The sequence below is a fragment of the Salvelinus alpinus genome, chromosome 6, assembly GCF_045679555.1.
Source record: "Salvelinus alpinus chromosome 6, SLU_Salpinus.1, whole genome shotgun sequence".
Taxonomy (NCBI): domain Eukaryota; kingdom Metazoa; phylum Chordata; class Actinopteri; order Salmoniformes; family Salmonidae; genus Salvelinus; species Salvelinus alpinus.
In genome coordinates this window covers 27,390,156-27,403,727 of record NC_092091.1, presented here as the reverse complement: position 1 = coordinate 27,403,727, position 13,572 = coordinate 27,390,156, and the positions used below count along the sequence as shown (strand labels likewise).

The 13,572-nt window shown below is 40.9% G+C and overlaps 1 protein-coding gene across 1 annotated transcript in view; it reads right to left on the bottom strand.

The window, feature by feature from the left end:
• LOC139578479 (neuroligin-1-like) overlaps positions 1–8,888 on the bottom strand; it is a 370,060-nt gene extending 361,172 nt beyond the window's left edge. Inside the window, exon 1 of the mRNA XM_071406136.1 lies at positions 8,322–8,888. The gene's annotated coding sequence lies outside the window, so the exon portion shown is untranslated. The remainder of the gene's footprint in view (positions 1–8,321) is intronic.
• Positions 8,889–13,572: the final 4,684 nt, after the last annotated feature.

Genomic DNA, 13,572 nt, shown 5'->3' with positions numbered 1-13,572 from the left:
AGCCAGTGGCTATTCCACCTCCTGCTGTCTGCTCTGCACAGTGAGTACGCCTCCCTTCCTCCACTGCTCTGCTTTTCTCCCCACAACTGACCCATAAAGCCATGGGAGTACATGATCCCCATGTCTAACAGGCCTCTGGCCTACTTCTCCTGGCAGGAGGGGTCATGATCTGTCCAACAAGGTTCACACAACATCTTCAGGTCTTTAACGTTTGCAACAAAAACACAACACCAGACGAACGAGGGGGAGACAGAAGAGAGTGTGGCACATTTTCAAGTGTTTCTGACATTAAAAAACAAGAGGCAGCCCTATCGATGTACAAACTCAGACCTCTCTCTCCGGGTGTCCCACAGAGCCTCTGTAGAGGACAAGGCATCCCTAAAACATGGAAGTACTGATTTGTTTAACTCTTCACAGAGCGTAGCTCAATAAAATTTTAAACTGCTGCTTACTTTGCCAGGGGGAGCGGAGTGCCGCAGGAGCATTGGGCTGAGACCAGAGTCAAACATCTACTTATGTAAATGTAAATGGAGAAAGGAGAAGGGAAGGGGCGGTTGAGAATAGAAGGTAAGGTACAATGGCTTCAGTACAGGAGATTCAGCTTAATGTGCAGGCCATTTGTTAAGGATGGAGAGAGAATAAACAATTAGAATAATTACATTTCCAACTCTGCTTAATGCTAGTGAGAAGGAGCCCTGAGCTTGTGGTGTAAGCTTGTTAGTGGCATCTTCAGCAAAGTAAAGTATAGCTAGATTCACATAACAGAATTTCATTACCTATATTGGGCAGCCTAAACAGAATAAATTACTAGCCTGTATAGTGAATGGTATTAGGAAATACATTCCCTATGCCTTTTAAAACCAGTACTGTTTACTCTCGTGTGCAGTTGCTATGCTAGCTATCTCTGGAGGAGGTTCTGGCTCAGTCAGTGGCTTTGTTTCTGCCATGAGCGCCTGCCTGTGGTGCAGCATGTTGGCATCTGTAACCTTGGCAGTGGCCCTGTGAGAAAGATCTACAGCCAATAGATAGGTGCACCATATAGTATATTACTGCGCTGGTCAGGAGTTTAATCTGGTGGAGAGGGCAGTGCTGCTGTTAGGAGCAGGGCGGATGGACATCTTGTATGTCAAGGCGGATAGGTCACAGTCCTCATCATCTCACTGAACACATTGTGACAATGTACGCAGCCAAACACGTGATGGGTGGCGGGGACATGTAGCGTCCCGTAAGGGCGGCTGAGCTGCCACTCCCTTGGCTCTGGCCATTCTAAGGCGTCAACGTCTGCTGAGAAGCACAACATAAATCATACAGACAATATGGAACCTTTTGCTCTGAATAACACTCAACCAACCACCCATCTACCCCCACCGCTCCACTACTCACACATAGGGTCACACGCACACACAAGTGCCCGCACGTGCACACACACACACACACACACTGGTGTTATAGTCAGTCATGCCTCTGCATTAGCTGTGGAGAGCCACGGAACTGTGACCAGGAAATCTCAATAACATCTTCACATTGCCATTCAATTAATCAAGCTGACGCCAACCCCAATTGACTGTCTGCAACCAACAGTTGACCTCCCCATCTCTCCCTTAAGACCTGTCCGATTACACTTAAGTACTGTACAGGCAGAGGCACCCTGCTCTTAATGAAGCAGCCATTTTTATTAGTGAGTCAAAGAGATGGCTATCTTCTCCAGTGAGAGGATCTGAACTCCTGTGCTCCATTGGCTGTAATAATTCAGATAGACTGCAGATGTACAAACCTTTTGCTGATAATTGACTCCAAAGCCTTCTGTATTCCACGGGGTTTTGAATTTGATGACCAATGTGGGGAACATTTGCCATTCGCTTCATGTTTACTTTCCCTCAGATCTTATTTCATTGTCCTCAGAGTGTGCAAAAAATGCTGCGAGTCAAAACGACAGACTAAAATTAATAACGACACCCCATGAATTAGTAGGAAGCGCAATTTAATAAATAAACATCTAAATCTTGCCTTGAGCTCCGCATTCAATATTTGAATGCTTTGTCGCTCGTAATTTTCCAAGCCACATTTAGAATCATATTCTGGCTCGTTGCTCGAGCCAGAACCTGGAAATGTTGCATAATGGTACAACTCTGTGAAGTATTTGAGTCCTGGTGAGGATTCAAATTGTAAAGATAAAGTTTAAACTGCCTGGTTTCATAAACCAGACCTTGAGAAAAATCTTCTTATTAAAGATCATAGGAAAGTAATGCAAAGTAATGATATCAACACTGGGGGCATGAAATAGATGAATATGTCTATTAGAGTGTCTGATCCCCACTAATGACTAGGAAGGTTATATCAGTCATTGGTTTACCAATACCAAATCAATGTACTCTGGTAAAGAAGATATCAGCAAACTCAGTCCTATTTCACCCAAATACAAACAGAACACTTGGCTCAACTCATCAGTGTCATACTCACCAAAGAGACAAAATTACGCCGTTCCCCATCTTAATTTAATGTGTGGCTTCCCTAATGGAGAATATTCAAACTTCACTAATGTTGTCGTATCAATTTGCTCAATGAACCCAATGAGTCTGAGTCTGACCGTCACCACAGCTATATTACGTAACATGGCTTTGCCCTCTGCCATCCGTCAGCTCTGTGACTCTGGGTGCATCCCAAATGGCACCCTATTCCCTACATTGCATAACTTTTTACCAGAGCACTATGGGCCTTGTAGAAAAGTAGTGCACTATATAGGCAATAAGGTGCATTTTGGGACACAGCCTCTGTCTCATCCCCCTGTTCACCCCCCTTAATATAAGCCATGACCACGTGGCTAATTGCTGTGTTTCACGCCTGTGTCAGGTAGAGGAGCTGTGCTAAACAAGGAGATAGCCACAGTACAGCACGGTCACCGTGACCATTAGGGTCAAACAGATTGTAGCGATATTCCAACTTAATGAGATGAGCACTGCAGAACAGAAGTTTAAAAAAAAATGAGATTCATATTTTCTATTGACAAAGGCTGGTAACAGAGATGATTAGGACAATGAGCATGAGTTACAAAAATACTGAAAGACTGGGGAACACTCAGCTTACACATGAGTCTGACTAACTCAAGAAGGAAACAGAAAACTTGTATGGCACACTGTGTGTAGAGTTAATTCACTAACAATGGACATACAGCTCAGTTGGTAGAGTGTGGGGCTTACTACGCCAGGATAGTGGGTTGGATTCCTGGTACCACCCATACTTAAAATGTAAGTCGTTTTGGATGCAAGTTTCTTTGGATAAAAGCGTCTGCTAAATGGCATATATTATTATTGCTATGTATGTCAAGGAGACAACATTCAGGTTTGAAGTGTTAAAAAAAGGACACTCCAGTGATCAAGTGACCCTGACAGACGCCAGAAATAGAGCAGCGTCTTAACTAACACCTTGAGTTCCTGTGCTTGTTACATGATTTGTTGTTATTGTGAGACAGAGTGAGGCAGTGACCCTTCATAGAGAAAACATTATGTTATTTAGATTAGCTACATTACCCTCATGTGCCCTGGGCAAACAAGTAAACACTCAGGACAAATCAACAGTATAACTCAGGTTACAGCACAACATGAAGCAAAACATGGCAGTTTTAACAGAAAGTATTTGAAAGTGATACAATACCGTCGGCCCATTAGCCAATCAGTCTCTCATGTACAAACTAAAATACATGTTTGTAACAGCAACTAACTTCTATCAACTCCCACCATCTCCTTGAACCAAAGAAAGGAAAATAACTCCTTCTTCAATATTGGTTAATCTAAAAGCCCTTGTTTGAGTAACAGGACCATTCAATCTTCTCAATGCCACTCAACACTTGATTTGACAATGAAAACTTGAGTATGAATTTGAGCCTCTGTAGCTCTTCAGAGGTGAATGTTTGTTCACCACACTCTTTCACTTCTTCGACAACTTCCACTATAAGTTGCAACAGGATGTTGAGAACTCTATCTCTATTTCTCAGAATATATTTTTAATTGTTGTCTATCTGCCTTTCTCCTTATCTAAGCAGACAAACAGTAGACATTCAAACGGAATCAACTAATCTATCTGTTGGCAGTCTACAATGTTTAATCCTTAATTCAATACTAATTTTCAATGGGACATCAACAATGGCCAGACAGCATGACCCATGGAATGATTGTTTAAAATACAAATCAAAAGTGTAGTATGGAAGCACTCTGGCGGTATTGTTAGATGGGGGTAAAGATAAAGATTTAGTTCAGGTGCCAGGCAGGTATTAACCCTGCCGAAAGGAAAAGAGTAGGATAGAGAGAGTACCACTTTCTAAATATTCATATGATGGACATGGAGCCGGCCTGCAGAAAAATACAAAGACAATTGTATTGGTGTTGTTGTCAAAGAGTTCTGGCTTTCATCTCTACAAAGAGGAACACACGGTCAGCAACAGGCCACCAAACCATGATGCCTGTGACACCCAACAGAGCCTGTGCATTGCTTATCGAAAACAGATGAATAAGCTTAGTTCTCACTGAATCAGAATTGACCATATTAGTACAGATGTCGGATCTTAATTTGACCCATTTCGTCCCAGGAGGAAAATAATCCTGCAGCAAGAGGATTTTAATATCTGAAGAAATATTTATAATCGTCGCCAGGGTGCAGCTGAAGGCGTTGTTTGTATACAATGCACACTGTACCTACATTGTAACTTATGTAGGCTATGTGCAGCCTACAGCACGTCTCATGGATCAATGTCTATTTTTGATGCATTCATTCCACATGGTTACAGAGTTAAGACAGAAACAACTTAAAGGTTAACAGTTTAGGGATTAATTGTGGTTAAGGTTAATACTGTGTTTTAAAACAAAATAATGAAAAACGATGTGCCTATGTACACTGCTCAAAAAAATAAAGGGAACACTTAAACAACACAATGTAACTCCAAGTCAATCACACTTCTGTGAAATCAAACTGTCCACTTAGGAAGCAACACTGATTGACAATAAATTTCACATGCTGTTGTGCAAATGGAATAGACAAAAGGTGGAAATTATAGGCAATTAGCAAGACACCCCCAAAAAAAGGAGTGATTCTGCAGGTGGTGACCACAGACAACTTCTCAGTTCCTATGCTTCCTGGCTGATGTTTTGGTCACTTTTGAATGCTGGCGGTGCTCTCACTCTAGTGGTAGTATGAGACGGAGTCTACAACCCACACAAGTGGCTCAGGTAGTGCAGTTCATCCAGGATGGCACATCAATGCGAGCTGTGGCAAAAAGGTTTGCTGTGTCTGTCAGCGTAGTGTCCAGAGCATGGAGGCGCTACCAGGAGACAGGCCAGTACATCAGGAGACGTGGAGGAGGCCGTAGGAGGGCAACAACCCAGCAGCAGGACCGCTACCTCCGCCTTTGTGCAAGGAGGTGCACTGCCAGAGCCCTGCAAAATGACCTCCAGCAGGCCACAAATGTGCATGTGTCAGCATATGGTCTCACAAGGGGTCCCTTTATTTTTTTGAGCAGTGTATTATGAGTATTCATAGTATTCTTAGTGCTTGCTAGAGTGAACTGCTAGAGTGAACTGCCGTAGCACAGTGGTCTAAGCAGTGATCTCCGGCTCAAAGCTTCATGAGTTTTCACCCAGTGCTGGGCAATATAGTGACCATCCTGAGCCTACAATAGGCCCCCAAGTTAATTGTATTTATTTAAACGTTTTCAAGAAGTAAAACAAATAGTCTTATCATTTACACAACAAAGAAAAGTGTCTCAGCTCAACGAAATTGTCTTTGGATGGGCTCAAACTCATAAACACCTTGACAGCTTTACGAAATGAAATATTAAAACCACATAATACAAGCTTTCAATCCACACCAAAGACCAGAAGTGTATTGACAAAGTATACATAGCCTGCCTAACTATAAAACATGGATGAGTATACACACTGGATGAAAGTATATCGTTCTACTGCAGGCCTACATCTGTACATCAACTGATGGCCCAAATCAACTCAGCCAAAGAAACACAGTAGTTTATTAACAGTTTTCACCTCTTTCATTATGTGACATAATGTATGTATAGGCTAATGTATAGGCTAACATTCCATACAATAGAAATCAAGTATTTCATTGTTTTCTATTGTGTCGATTTACCTGACACTTTGTATGAATGGAAACTAATGTTGGTGTACTGTAGCCTACTATAATTATTTTATTTGTTTCCTATTTATGTTATCCAAAAGTGTCTGGCATAGTCATTTCTTATCAAGGGGGTAAAATATCCCTGGACTGTCCATATTTGAAATGTGTAACTTAATCAATCGGGGGGGATAAGTCAATCATGGGGATTCAGTTATTTGTGCCAGAAGGACATGGGCCAGAATAGAACCCACACCGACACAACAATTAAACTACATTTTGACCTTAGCCTAGTGGAGACCAATATATATCTTGTGTTATTAAGCTATAAAATGACAGTTGTTGATCTGTATGGCTGCATTTCAGATTTAAAAAAATATATTTGAATGTTGCAGTAATAGGACCTAGGCCTAGCGTTTGAGCGAGCCAGAGATACAATTGTTTTGATAGCAAGCTCTGATCCCAATGTCTCGACTGCCCCCACATTGGAAAGAAAGAGAACTGATGAGGCTCATTTGAATTTCCTGATGCAGCAGGAAAATCCTCTGCAACAAAAGAGTGATCAAATTAAGATCAAACATATGTATATCACTGCTGAAGCCTAAGGTGAACAGGCCTTCATAAAGATCTCCAGGTTTTCTACATGACATGAAGAAAAGTATCTCATGCACAACTGTGTAACCAGTGAATTTAGATGCCCTAGTATGCACAGTACTGTATACTCTGCACATTGTCTTTAGATTTACTGAAGTCAGTGTTTTACATCACCATCCATCCAAACATGCATATTTATGTTGAAGATACATTAGGCCATCACCATGCCACAATAAATCATTCACCAATATCTTGCTATGATACCCAATTACACTAGACCTGTCAATGTCCTATCAGGATTAATGGCGTTGTGTGTAAATTAATATCTGACCTGTACTGCCATCTACAGGAAAACAGTCCAGAGGGTAACAGCCACTGGGTTTGGCAGTGCCACTAATTGAGTGAACTTGAAAACGCTTTCTCAAGCTATCCTTTATTATCACAATCACTGTTATCGGGAAATAAGCAAGCAATTTGAGGGCAGGCCTACATAGTGTTATCATTACTATGCACTGTACAGGGGGGGGGGGGGGGGGCAGATATGAACTGTATTGTCATTGCAGGAGGCACGACATATGCACGACATATGCATTGTATATTGAATATTGATACATATTAAATGCATTGAATATGAACGTGTCATACAGTCATAAATCTAATGTTGTGAGTATCCAACCAGTGCCTTGACCCCGACCAAGTGTGTGAGAACTGTTGATGGTGCTAGTTGTGGCAGTGATTTACTGTGTAAAATGGTACTCAAGCTAGAGTTTCATTTAGAGAGAGAGATGAGGCAAATTATGCCGTACTGCCTTGTGACTTGTGCCTCCGCGCGCAGTGCTGATGATTTCAATTGAAAAGCCAGGCTCCGCCATTGCCTCTGCTCTGCAAACTGTCAGCACCATGGACAGCGACGCAGTGTTTTCTAATGGGGCGACTAGAGCTTGCCGGGCTTAAAGGTGGAATAATAGCCTATGTGATAGAAATCGTAAAACACTGGGGAAGTTGGCAAAGCTGCATACTTCTTATTTTAGCAATCGTTAATTAAATGAGAATGAACAACACATTATAACATATCTGATACCACCTAATGTCGTTCCCAATTTCGCTATGGAGATCAAATAGGCCTGGAGTTATTTTCAGATTTATTCGTTTTATTTGTAAATGAAATCACATCCTCTGTCTTAAAAGCTAGTTTATTCATTCAATTACAATGCTGTAGGGGGGAAATTATACTTTTTCTAAATAAGAAATGATAATCAGATATGATCAGTTTGTTCATCTAGTTAAATTTGATCTCACTTGGAATTATCGACCTCCATGTAACATAATACATACTCACTCAGTTACTCATTATCCCGCTCTCGCTCGCACGCACGCACACACACACGAATCAATCAGAAATGGCAACTTTGTTTCCCCTTTATAGTTGTCCTCCAGAGGCGTGAATCTACTTTGCATTATGCAAAATAAATAATGAATGAAGAATGGCCTAATAAACATAATAGATCACACGAGCTAACATAAATCATTCAATTATGTAAATAACGATGTATTTATTTTTTATTTAACCATTATTGAACTATGCTGATAGCTTAATAAAAACATACCTGAGTTATAGAAGAATCTTTATATTGCTCGTCGACTCAGCAATCCTTGGAGTTTTCGAGTTATTTTGAACCAGACATCAGGCAGGTCCAATTAATACACGGTTAATGAATTTTGAACCTTGCGATGACTGAAACAACAGGAGTGGCAAAGGTTTTTCAATGGCACCCGGTTTCTGCCGTCAATACTCCCAAGTAGCTTTATCGACGACCAGTTTACTTTTTTTCTCAGCATGTCTTGGACAGGCTACATTTGGTGCAACCGTTATCCCTTCTCAAAGTTTGAAGGTAAAACAGCCGACTCCCGCTCCTCCTACAGTTGCTGTGTTTTTAACAGTGAACGGAATTTCAAGCAGAATAGAGTCCGGTGAAGAAACCAAGTCAGGTCTGACGTTCTAAGGAGAGCGCCGCCGACGTGGTTTAAAACGATATTTTGATAGACTAAGTCCAGACAAATTACCCAACTCTAATAATCACCGATGTTGATATGAAAAGATTGGCAGTTAACCGCACAAATCCTACATGAGGCAGGCTGCGGTGCATCTCTTCTGCCGTAACAGAACTGATGTGGGATTCTGCAGAAAGCAGCGCGAACGTGCGAATGACGCAGATGATGTTTAATCAGGCAAGAGCAGCTCTTGGGCCAGGGTGTTAACACAGGTTAAATCTCAAATTTACAATGAAACCGTTACGTTTATTTTAGCTGAATACATTCATTGAGATTCCCTATGTGCACATATTAATTTTGACCATTGTCTTTGAATGGCATCTCAACAATATTCTGAGTAAAATAATAATATAATTATAAATGGGTTTAGCACATACTGTCTATAGCTTTAGAGCCCAGTTTTAGAGCCACATAATGACTATTTCACAATGGATGGTGGATGGTTGCTTTGAGATTCAGATAAAGAATCACAACTTGTTTTCCCATAAGAATAGGATTTCCCTGGGTATTTCCCCATAAGGGTTTGATGTTCCTAAGTGTAGGATCCATCATATTCTGTTAAACACCTAAGGAAAAGACCAGCGCCATTGAGGAAATACAATAACCAATCTTTATCTCAATCTCAATATTTAAACTCATGCCTGTGTAGTAGAGGAAGTGTTTTGCACCTGAGTATGCAACCTATTTTAGCTGGTGTTTTGTTGCTTGAGTCCATTGCCAACAGTAATTAGCCAATGATTTAGGGCACCCAATACTCTACATTGAGTTACCAGCAGAGATATATATTCATCCTCATTATGTGTTTTCTTCTAAATAAAAGTTGTTTTTATTAAAAACAGCAGAGAGTGAGAGTGAGAATGTGCCTCAGAACATTGCCTAAATTACTTTGTAATTAGTTGAGTGAACAAATGGGGAGCTGCGTGTCAAAATTAAATCAAGTGCACATCTTCATGACTGCTGAATATAGGCCGCATGTTTCTGAAATATTAACTGAAACAAACTCCAGGGTTTGGATACAATCAGAGTGATTTAGTTCATTTGCCAACCTCAATTTCTGAGTGGAAAATTAGTCTTTCTGGGGGTTTTTTATTTCATGAATACAAAATAGACAAATGGGTTGTAGTCTATCAATACTTAGTCTTGATGAGGTACACCTGTTGATATTGATGGCAAATTACAGAAGGCATTGATTTCTGTTCCAACTAACATTCATTTAATTTCAGAAGTGTTGCGTTGCTAAAGAAGGGTTGTGTGGCTGTACAGCTGTACCTGATATGATCTCACTAAAGAGCTCACTAAAGAGCTCTAGTCTAGATCATGGTTTAATCCTGCCAGCATCCTTTATGACCCAGAGCCATGTATTTATGTAAATATATGGCTATGTTATGACCCAGATAAGATCATGAATGTTTTCACAGGATCACCATGGTGACCATGGTACTGGATATAGCTTTCAGACAAATCAGCCATATGTAGGCTAGAGCCAACATTTATCACAACCACATCTACATCATTGTCAAAAGCTGTACACATTCAAATTCACACATAGCCTCTAATTGAAAAAAGCTAATATCTTAGTAAAATACAACACTTCTTTGACTTTAACACATACAGCTGGTATAATTGTGCAATAACTGATAGACAAGCACCACCAGAATCAGATAAACATAAACATAACCCACAGGATAAGTCCAATAATTTGTTATGAACTGCCAGAGGCAATAGCTGCATTGATTTTTATTTATTTATTTTACCGTTATTTTACCAGGTAAGTTGACTGAGAACACGTTCTCATTTGCAGCAACGACCTGGGGAATAGTTACAGGGGAGAGGAGGGGGATGAATGAGCCAATTGTAAACTGGGGATTATTAGGTGACCGTGATGGTAGAGGGCCAGATTGGGAATTTAGCCAGGACACCGGGGTTAACACCCCTACTCTTACAATAAGTGCCATGGGATCTTTAATGACCTCAGAGAGTCAGGACACCCGTTTAACATCCCATCCGAAAGACGGCACCCTACACAGAGCAGTGTCCCCAATCACTGCCCTGGGGCATTGGGATCTTTGTTTAGACCAGAGGAAAGAGTGCCTCCTACTGGCCCTCCAACACCACTTCCAGCAGCACCTGGTCTCCCATCCAGGGACTGACCAGGACCAACCCTGCTTAGCTTCAGAAGCAAGCCAGCAGTGGTATGCAGGGTGGTATGCTGCTGGCAATATTGATATTATGATATTTTCTACAACATAAATAAACCAATATTTATCAATAAATACATTCTTTACATTTAATCTATGGGTTATTGTTGGTGTTCTCATGTCTGTTTTTCAAATGTCTATTTCAAAAGTGAAACATTCAATATTAAAAGGTTCCCCTCCCTACCTAGAGAATCTATTCTTTAGAGAGGAGCTCCCTGGTAGTGAGTCTGGGCTGTGAGCTAATTGAACATCATAGTAATGGCACTCTCTGGGGGTCTGGTTGAGAGCTGCTGCTCAGCCCCCAGCACCATCCATAACACTGACAGAATCCTCCATGCTGCCAGCCCCACTGTGGCAAACACTGAAATCTACAGAGAAGGTGATAGATCCACTCTTTCGCTGACATATTGTAACAATCTTTACCACGATTTCATTTTTTCCCCCTCAGATTCAATTGCTGTTGTCTGATCGCCTTCCGCCCAGCTCACTTTCTTATCCTGTATTAGCTTTTGGACCCAAATTCTACTTTTTGGGGCAAACAAGTAGTGGTACGCAGGCTTTAGGCATCTCTCTTGATGATAATTGAATGTATGTCCAAACATGGTGTCACCTAAAAGCAGATTGTTGTAGGCAGAGTGGTGTCAAGTAAAGCTCACTATAGTGCACAGAACACAATTATATCGCAATGCAATCTTTAGAATATGCATGTGATGGTAAAACAAAAGTTCACAGCTGAGCTTACTGTCCTTGATCAGAGATCTCAACTGACAGTGAAAACGGCTTACATGGATGTGAATGTGTTAAAACTGCTTCCTTGAACATGGTATTGACCATGCCATTCCCTGAAACATGTTCATATACTGCACCTATTTGTACACTACACTCTTAGAAAAAAAGGTGCTATCTAGAACCTAAAATGGTTATTCGGCTGTCCCCATAGGAGAACCCTTTGAAGAACCCTTTTTGGTTCCACGTAGAACCCGTTTGGCTTCCATGAAGAACCCTTTTCACACAGGGTTCTACTTTGAACCCAAAACAGTTCTACCTGAAACCAAAAAGGTTTCTACCGAGAACAAAAAAGGGTTCTCCTATGGGGATAGCCAAAGAACAAAGGCTGCTCAATACGGGGTCAATTATAACTAACCTGTTGCTTATGAATCATATTAAGCAATCTGTCTATGTTAGTTTCTGCTGTATTTATACATTTCCCTGTCCAAAAGCTGAGCCATCTGCACAACATTTTTAATGTCCATCTGTTTCTCCAAGCCTATATACAAGTACATTTTCCCAGAACTATCCATGATGTTAAGTCAGTAGTGTTGTGGGTGGAAATCCTGGATAATGTCTTCTACCAGCACCCTTAAAAGTCATCCAACCCAGTATGAATAAAGAACACTTCCCACCCAAGCAGGGAGCTGTCACAGCAAGGCAGACCTCAACCTCATTACTAGAGGGACACATAGATAATGTGCAGTGTATCCAGCAGTTTTTTTTTCCTGTTTAATTTGAAGTGTAACGGCATCGTTTCAGATGAAAATATACGGCGGGGAAGATTGTAGGTCTCTTGATATGGCCCTAAAGCATTTTCTCATCCACTTTTATTCCCCACCATGGTCTATTAATCTAAGAACCAGATACTTATCCTCATGGTGATTTACCCCCATATAAATATGATGACATAAGGATAGGATTAAGCATTGGCAGAGTTATAGGTTTATAGTAAAGGTTTAGTCAAGGGTCAGTGCTGGAATTGGTTTAACGCTCTCTTAACTCAGTCGAATCAAGGATTACAAAGTTGGCCACTAGCAATTTTTTTTGTAATAACAAATTTCACTGTGATTCTGTTATGTTAATAATTTAGAGGAAGGAGTCAGAGTGTCTTCTGAACCAATTTGTTTGTATTGTTAATCAGTTACGGACTTATGATTTTAATTAATATGATTCGTTGTATGTCTAAATGAATTTTACATTACCACCCACCCTTCCCCATGCTCCTCCTCCTCCTCCTCCATCTCCATCTCCTCTACCAGAACCCCAACCGTAGCACTGGTACTAACTTTGACTCACAATGAGTACTAGCCTTGTCTCCCTATGCCGTTTGCTGCTAAACTGTAGCTACAGCCAGTTTATATAAATCATGTAATCAGCCTTGTCAGCCTCAGCCTTTGTGAGCAAACTGGCTCTTATATGGCTCTACTTTCTTTGTTAGATACACTCAATATATTATATTTCCTTTGTCCCCCCTCCCACCACCCACTCCAATCCTTCCACATCGCAGCAGCCTCTTCATCTGGTGACGTTAACACCTTTTATGTCATTACTTTTATGGCTCCCCAGGCTTGACTACTGAATATACAAGAAAAAGTGTTCCACTGTAGCATGTCATCGGTATTATATTTTCCAAGCTAGGGTGAGCAAGGTATGTATTGGGTTGCAGTTGCAATTATGAGAAGGAACAAATGAAGCAGGAAAAATCTGAAGGGTGTCTGTGAGCTGGCTTCTTATTTCATTGAACATAGTGTGCTTGACTTGTATTAGACTAAGAAAGGTCAGAAGACTCAGCACAAACATACTCCCAAGGTCCTCTTCAGTAATGGAGATGCATATG